We start from the raw sequence: 9073 nt of genomic DNA, 5'->3' as shown, positions 1-9073 counted from the left end.
CAAGAGACTGTCCAAATTAGCTCTGCAAGTGAGTCATTGGTCTTTGGGTTTCGTAGCAAAGAGATCTGAGTTTCAAGTACTTTCTAAAACTTGTCAAGAAGTTCTAGATGGTTATAAGGGAACAAGCAAAACCATTTTAATCACTTCCTTCTTCCCCAGCATTTCTTTCCCCTCTCCAAATTAATAGCAAACACTGTATGGTACATTTTGTGGAACTAAAAGAAATGTCAAAGCTGCAAGATCAGACAATACAAACTCAGAAAATACTAGATAGACTTAAGGTGGGAGGTAACAGTAATAAAACAAGACATGCATGAATAGGGAGAGGAGGGGTGGGAGAAGGAAAAAGAGGAGGGGTTAGGTGGTATGGAGGTCTGGCATTCTTTGAGTAGCTTTGTCAAGTTGCAAAACTGCTTAATTCCACAATTCTGTTAGACATTCTGTGAAGTGTGCGGTATTTGGAAACAAACACAAGCTATAGGTCATTTACCTTTTTGTACTTTTAATTGGCTGCTTCTTAACGCAAATGAAAAATTAAAAAAGTGTAAAGCCCGCATCCTACAATAAGTAGGGAGACCCACTGTAGTCACATGGGGCACCAGTTTCAGTGGAAGTCTAAATGGGCACACCAGTCCACACACGCTACATGTGGTTAGATCAGGGCATATGCGCCGAAGTCCAGCACCTAAATTCCTTTTGAGGATCTGGGTGTAAATGATTATCATATCACAAGCCTTACAACCCCTTGGCTGAGACGATCTCCCAGGATTGCTTATTGCTGATGCTCTTTGCCATTAATTTTCTTTCCTACTTGCACGATTTCTCTCCCCAGCAGCGTACTCCCAGAAGCCGCATGCTTGCTCCTTTCTCTGGGTTTTCTCGCTCTCTCTCTTTTGATGACATCTCTCTGTGGCCAGGCCTCTGTTGCCTGTGGCAGAGGTGAGGTGTCTAGAGAATAATAAAGAAAAGCTGCAGAGATTTTTTTTCCGATTGGAACAGACAGCAGAAGAGCCTTCAAAAATACTTCACATTTTATAAGATCCACAAGTCAAACGGGTCACATAGGAGAGTGGCCAGATCCTCAATTGCTTTAAATCAGTCTAGCTGATTTCCACCACCTGTGGACTTGGGCTAAATTGGAAAAGACAGATTAGATTATCTAGTGCTGGTGAGATCATTTATGGACCATCAGGACTCCGTCTCAAAGTAAATAACATGTTTATTAATGATAAATTATTAATAATCATTATGGTTATTCTTTATGTATCTTGTGGTAGTACTCAAAACAGGCTCTATGGCACACATATATAAAGGCAGACAATGCTAAAAGGAAACAGTTGTTTATATTAACCTGTGGAACTCAATGCCACAAGGTATTATTGAGGCCAACAGTTTAGTAGAATAAAAATGGTCTAGACATTTATATGGATAATGAGACTATCCACAGTTAGATAGGATAAAAAATGGGCAACTAATGTGAAACCTTGTGCTTCAGGGAACAAGCCAATCACCAACTACTATCTATAAAATTATTCATCCAACACTCTCTCCTCCTGCCCCATACACTTGCATACTTTCTCTGCTTCAGCGCACCACAGAAACTATACCGCAATGCAGTCCTGGGGATGCATATCACCTCAAATGCTGTGGGGAGCAGGTGGGACCATGGTGCTGCGCTCCCCCATGACCCTTGGAGTGCGCTGGTTGCAGGGCAGGAGCAGGCTGCACTACTTTAAAGGACAGTATAGCTTGCATGCTAATGTGCTTTCTTGAGGGGCAATGCTTCCCTGAGCCTTGACTGTGGTGGGGCAAGCCGAACTTTACCCCACCTAGGCTGGGGTCCAAATGGCAAAATTTGGCTCCCAAACATAAAATGTCTTTCCCCTGTCTACATTATTCTATTACACCATGTTACCTTTTCAAAACACAAAGCACTTTCCTGTGAAAAAATGAACAAAACCTTTCTCAAGCTGGAGTCAAGGCTGAAATCATGTATCAATGATTAGCGTGTTAAAGGGTTTTATTAAAAAAAAAACACTGGCATGTCCAAAAAACCCAAATCAGACTCACGGTTCGAGAAAGGTGTAAGCTTCTGAAAAGAAAACCAAAGCAAACCTCAACACTGAAAGCAGCTAGGAACTGAGACACGAAGGTTAGTATTCCAACCAGTCTAACATTTAGCAGCAAGGAAGTTCAGTTAGTTTGGGATTGTAGTTGAACTGCCTCACTCTCCCCCACCCCACGCTAAGCGGCTTGATAAAGAGCAGGAAGGATGTTAAAGCACCAGCCACAGAAATTAAAAAAAAATTAAAATAACCCAATTTTCAAAGGGAAGGAACCTAAGAGTCATTTAGCGAGATTCACTCATACTCGTATAAGCCCAGATAAAAAAGGAACAAAGTACTTAACACAGCTAGTACAATCTTGGCATGCGTGCTTCATCTTAGACTTTGTTGATGGGAAATGTTGTGTGTATAGTGTATGAATTCAGGCAACACCCAACAGCAAGCAGCACACAGCGAGCTGATTTCCAAATGAGTATTTATTACTATGTGGTCAGTAGAGGCTGACCAAATTGTATGCAAGTCTGAATGTCATGTCTATAGTGTCATTTAGTAGTAAATATAATTTTAAAACAACCCTTTTTTTAACATTAAATCTTCATTTTATGACTTCAGAACAGTTATAGGAGTCATATGGTGCTCTCCTGGGGTGTGTCTACACTGCCAAAAAAGGTGTGCTCTTAACTCAGGCTAGCTAACCCATGTTAGCTAACTTGGATTAAAACAGCAGTGAAGATATGGCAATTCAGCTGTTAACTCAGGTTCAACCTAAGAGGGCCCTATAGGCTTTAACTCAATGGTATAGTGGTAAAAATAGACGTGCGTAAACTAATCTAAACTCCATAGTCTCCAAATGAGAAGTGTCTAAACTCCATTTACTCATATCTACCCTTGACTACTGCTTTAGGCATAGGCTAGCTAACCAGAATTAAAAATACACCTTTTATTTTATTTTTTGCAGTGGACACATACTCATCATTATAATAAAATATATAACCTATTCAGCATGAACTGGCCACAAGACTAGAAAGGCTGTCTGAGGATCTGAAGCATGTTTTTCAAATGAATATCTTTATTGAAAGCAAGATATTAAGGTTTAAGATGATAAAAACAAAGAACACATGTTTCTGGATTTACTATAGTGACACTCTAATCCTGGTGGCACTGAGAAAACTGCAGTCAAAGAAGGTGATTTTAAAATCTAAATGCTCATTTTCACAGGATAACAAAAATGACTGAGTTTATATCTGATATTTGACATGATTTTCTGCTTAGGGGAAACTTGGGAGGGTGTATGTCTAGTGGTTAGAACACAGAACTGGGAATTTGCATTTCTTAGTTCTATCCCTAACTCTGCCACTGATTCACTGTGTGACCTTGGATGAGTCACTTAATTTCTCCATGTCTCAACTGATACTTCTATAAAATGAGGGCAATACTGCTGACATGGAGAGTTGTCTCTTTTAATTGATAAACATATGTGAGTTTTGTCACTGACTTCTATGAGATCAGGTGTTCACCCGGGTAAGCATTTTGAGGTCCTGAGTATAATTTTAAGCATATGACTAGCTACACTGAAATAAGGGGGACTATGAGCATTCTTAAAATCAAGCTAGACTGCTTCAATTGTCTATCCAAGAATCAGCTCCAATTACTAAGCTTAGCACCATTGGTGTCTCTCACAACCTGTTATGTCAGTGCTCCCTCCACTTAGCAACGAACTAAAGTCAAATGGTCTCTAGCCAGAAGGTGACATAGGCTTTCCAAGTAAAGACGACAGGGTTTTTTTGCACGGAATGCATTATCATTAGGGCTGACTGATTTTTTTCCATCAAAACTTCTGTGTTAAAATGTCAGCGTTTGTCAGAAACAAAAAGTTTTTTTCTGCTTTTCATAAAAACCTGAAAAATTTCCAAGAAATATTTCAATGAACATGAACAACTTTCATTTTTGTAAAAAAAACAAACCAAACCAAAAAACAACAAAAAACAAAAAATCCTGAACAGTTCTGACTATGCCGTACAAGTTCTTAGTATTCAAAATATCCCTCCATGTTCTCTTCCCCTTCTATGTCATCGGTTCTCTTGTGGCTTATGCTACAGCTATGTCTATGCTGCATGCTTCTTTCAGTTGTATGTAGAGTATGTACTCAGGTAGTCCCCCCACTCCCCTGCACGTGCTTAAGTACACACAAGCAGAGTACAGACATGCCTGAATGGTGTGAAGATGTACCCATGTGCATATTCTACACTAGTGGCTCTCATCTTTCCGGACTACTGCACTCCTTTCAGGAGTGTGATTTGCTTTGCGCACCCCAAAGTTTCACATCACTTAAAATCTACTTGCTTGCAAAATCAAACATACAACAGTGGCCCAGCTCACAATAGCTGAAAAATTGCCTACATTCTCATTTTTACCATAGAATTATAAAAGAAATCAATTGGAATATAAATAATGTATTTATTTCAGTATATTGTATAGAGAGCAATATAAACAAGTCACTGTATTAAATTTTAGCTTGGACTGCCTTCGCTAGTGCTTTTTATGTAACCTGTTGTAAAACTAAGCCAATATCTCCACCAGCTGATGTACCCCTGGAAGACCTCTGCATACCACAAGGGTACATGTACCCCTGGTTGAGAACCACTGCTCTACATGGCAGTCTATTTGCCCAAGCCATGCCTTCCTGTCTACACTGCTATTTTTAGCCATGTAGTGTTTTTGCTACCTCTCAGCTGCTGGAGCATTTCCCAGCTGCTAGGCAAGACTTGGGCAGCGGGGAGAGGCTCTGGCAGCAGGGAAAGGCTCCACCCAGCTCCTCACTGCTGGAGCCTTTCCCCACTGAAGCAGTGAAGAGGCAGCAGGGAAAGGCTCTGTCAGCTCCCTGATTCTGGGGCCCTTCCCCACCACAGTGAGAGTCTGGCAGTGGGGAAAGGCTCCAGCAGGGGAGGCAGTGGGGATCCTGTCTCTGCTACACCCCACCAGCCAGAGGCTTTCACTGACACCTGTAACTACATGCTGCAGTGTGGACATAGCCTGTTTTTCACTGTGGCGTGTAGCTACACATACCCTATGCACTGCCACCAGTGGTGTGTAGTGTAGATGTAGCCTAAGCTTTGTAAGTTCTTTGGGGGCAGTGATTATCTTTTTGTTCTGTGTTTGTACAACACCTAGCACAGCGGGGCCCTAGTCTGTGACTGGGGCTCCTAGACCCTGTTCTTCCCTGCTGCAACCCTCCTTCTACTCCTTGCATGCTTACTCTCGCTTTCTTCAAGTGTAACAGGCACAATGCTACCATAACCGTCTCCCCCGTTCTCTTAGAAGAAAGAAAATTTCTTTTCAGCTACACTCTCATCTACATCATGCTGTGACTGGACAACAGCTTGTCTCACATCCTCTGTATTCAAAGGGACCACTCAGTCCCCAACTTCCTGCTTTTCCCCACCAGAGTAAAACAGACTGAGTTCTATGACCTTCACTATGGTGGGCCATGAGCAGAAGTGTCAAGTTGTTTAAATATCATTCTGTTACTGGGAGTGGAGAGAGAAACGTGGGTTTAGGTCCCATACAAGTAGCAGGATGCAGCCTCACAAACACAAAAGGTCAGATTTGCTGAAATGCCCCTCAGACCCCTGATTTGTACACGGACATGGAGTCTACTATGGAGGGCGCTGGTGGTCTGACTTTACCCTTCTCAGCTACACTATGCATGTACATGAGTGATGCTATTATTAACGTGTCTAGGATAATGAAACGTGGTGAAGAGAGAGAAAACTGGAGATTCTATAATGGCATTTTGCAGAAATTATTTCAACTTTTCAGAAGTGATTTATTGCAACGTACAAGATAGGGCAGGGAAAGACAGTCCTGACCAGTTGTGATTTTAATATATGGACTGGGGCCAGTTGTTGCTATTCTTCAAGAGTACGAGGAGCTGTAGAAAGTTCTCATTTACAGCACTGAAATATAAATCCACTAGATGAAGGTGGCGTATGATTGGGTTTGGCAGTATTCAATTTTTTATATAGAATCTTGGCAGATAATATCAATGTTTATTTTTAAGCTTTTCTTCCTGATTTTTATCTATTTAAATTTTATGTGGCAAGTGGGTCAGACAATAATTATTTAATGACAATATCCATTGGGATTTGAGAAGTTAATAACTATTAAACCATAAATTGTCAGCATCGCACACCAAAATATACAAAGTATGTATCATTAATTCAAACTCTAATATGTTTTCAAGCAGCATTTTTTTTTCTTTGCCTATATATAAATGTCAGTTATTATCAATGGAAATTTTTTTTATCAGACTATGTGAGTATGGTGAAATTGTTTACCGACATTTACTGATAAAAATCTAATTTTCCAAGCCTACATATGACACGCAATGCTCACTGCTCTAGGTGTTTTCTACCGGTGCAGAGAAGAGAAGGTTACTCACCTTGTGCAGTAATTGAGGTGCTTCAAGATGATTGTCCCTGTGTGTGCTCCACTTGAGGTGATGGAGTGCCCCTGTGCTTGTAACTGGAGATTTGTAGTTGCAGTGTCTGGTTGGGTTGCTGTCACCATCTCATGCTCCTTGTGACACCCACTCCCCCCTGGGGTTCCTTCTGTACCTCAAAGTATCTAGTGTGAAAACTCCAAAGTGGGGGGAGGTAGTGGAGTACCCAGAGGACAACCATTTCAAAGAACCTCAGTTACTGCACGAATAACCTTCTCTTCGTCTTCTTCTTCAACAAGTGTCCCTATGGGTGCTCCACTTTTAGATGACTGTGGAACAGTGCCCCTCAGTGGAAGGGAGGGGCTTCAGAGTTGCAGTCGTGGCGGATAAAACCATTAATCCAAATAGAGCATCTGACGATGAATGCGCTATGGCAGATGTTCTCAAACTGTGGTCTGTGGACCACCAGTGGTCAGCGAGAGCCATTCAGGTGGTCCGCGGATAGTTCCCTCTAAAGTGCACACAAGAGAATGAAGGGCCACTCACCTAATTAATGGAGCTGTGCAGGCCTGGCTCCACTAATTAGATGCCTGGACCCTGGAGAAGACACACATGTAAGATGAGGTGGTGGCCTTGCGGGGAATAAGGGGTAGGTGGTAGGGGGCAATGGTGTGAGAAGAGGGGGTGGGGAGAAATTGGGATGTGCAGGGCTGTGGCAGCCAGAGAAAGAGTTGACTTTCTCTAGCTCCAGGGCTGCGGCTGCTGGAGAGAGATGGCCCTCCTTCCCAGCCTCAGCTTGGGCTGCCACGGTGGGAGAGAGAGGGCACATCCATCGCATTAGAAAGGTAAAACTATTGATATGAAAATATGAATTGTGTGCTTTTATTTGTAGAACAAAAAAAGTTTATTATTATTAAGGTTTTTTTTATATAGTGTTTTTATCCAAAGCACTTTACAATAGTTAGTTAATGGTACAAACAACATTTCGAAAGATCATTAAGTGGTCTGCCGAGACCCACCAATTTTCAAGTGGTCCGTGGGAAAAAAAAAAAGTTTGAGAACCACTGCTATGGCATAATGTTGTGTGAAGGTGTGGGCTGATGCCCAGGTTGCTGCTTTGCTAATGTCTATAGTTGGGACATTGTTAAGGAAGGCTATCAAAGCAGATAGAGCTTTGGTGGAATGTGTGTGGGTCCCTGGTGGGGTTTTTAGGCTACATCTACACTATGGACCTTACAATGGCACAGTTGTAATGCTGCAGCTGTTGTTGTTGATAGCAAAAGTTAATGCACCCAGAGATCCACTTAGATAGCCTCTGTCTAGATATTGCATCTCCTTTTGATCATTCTGTGATGGAAAGGAATAATTGTGGTGACTTTCTGAAAGTCTCTGTTCTCTCGATGTAAACGGCTAGTGCCCTTCGGATGTCTAGGGTATGGAGTGTTGGTTCTCATTTATTCCTATGGGGATTTGGGAAGAACAATGGGAGATGAATGGGCTGATTAAGATGGAATGAGGAGACAACCTTAGGTAAGAACTTGAGATGCAGTTTTAAGGTAACCTTATTTTTGAAGAATGTTATATGGGCGGGGGGCTACTGTGAGGGCTCTCAGTTCCCTACCCATTGAGAGGACATGATGGTGATGAGGAAGGCCACCTTCATTGAAAGGCGAAGTAGTGAACATGTTGCTAGTGGTTCAGATGGGGGTTGAGTAAGGCCTTGTAACACGAGATTGACATCCAATGATGGAGTATGGGGTTTGTATTTTGGGGCAGATGTTACAAAGGCCCTTGAGAAAATGCTTGGTGATTAGAAGAGCGAAAATTGAGAACTCATCCATCTTGCAGTGGAATGTTGTGATAGCTGCGAGATGTACTTTGACTGAACTCTTGGAGAGGCCCAATTTCTTAAATTCCAATATATAGTCCAGTACCTATGGTAAAGGAGATGAAACCACCACGATTTGTCTATTTTGGCACCATGTATTGAAGTGCCTCCATTTGTGCAGGTCTGAGTTGAGTAGTTGGTCTATGACTATTTAACAGCAGCAAAGAATCCTGTGGCACCTTATAGACTAACAGATGTTTTGGAGCATGAGCTTTCGTGGGTGAATGCATCTGACAAAGTAGGTATTCACCCACGAAAGCTCATGCTCCAAAATGTCTGTTAGTCTATAAGGTGCCACAGGACTCTTTGCTGCTTTTACAGATCCAGACTAACATGGCTACCCCTCTGATACTTGACTATTTAACAGAATGTCTCTTATTTACCCTGAACAGGTCATTTTGGCTTCTTAGAGCCATGGAGTAGCTATCCCTGGAGGAGAAGTCTTGCCAGATTGGGGTGGTGAACCTGGTCCTCATACTGGGAGAGGAGGGGAGGTAGGAGAGGAAGAGTGCATGATGGGCACACGGCCATCTTTAGGACATAAGGAAACCACGTTTGTCTGGGCCATGTAGGGGCTATTATAATGACTCTAGAGTTGTCTGTCCTGATCTTCTGTATGACCCATGCTAGAAGAGATGCCAGAGGGAAGGTGTTCCATTTTATGAGAAAAGTATTGGC

This window comes from Chelonoidis abingdonii, chromosome 2 (genome assembly GCF_003597395.2).
Source record: "Chelonoidis abingdonii isolate Lonesome George chromosome 2, CheloAbing_2.0, whole genome shotgun sequence".
Classification (NCBI taxonomy): Eukaryota; Metazoa; Chordata; order Testudines; family Testudinidae; genus Chelonoidis; species Chelonoidis abingdonii.
The sequence above is the reverse complement of the archived record's forward strand: the minus strand, read 5'-3'. Positions refer to the sequence as shown.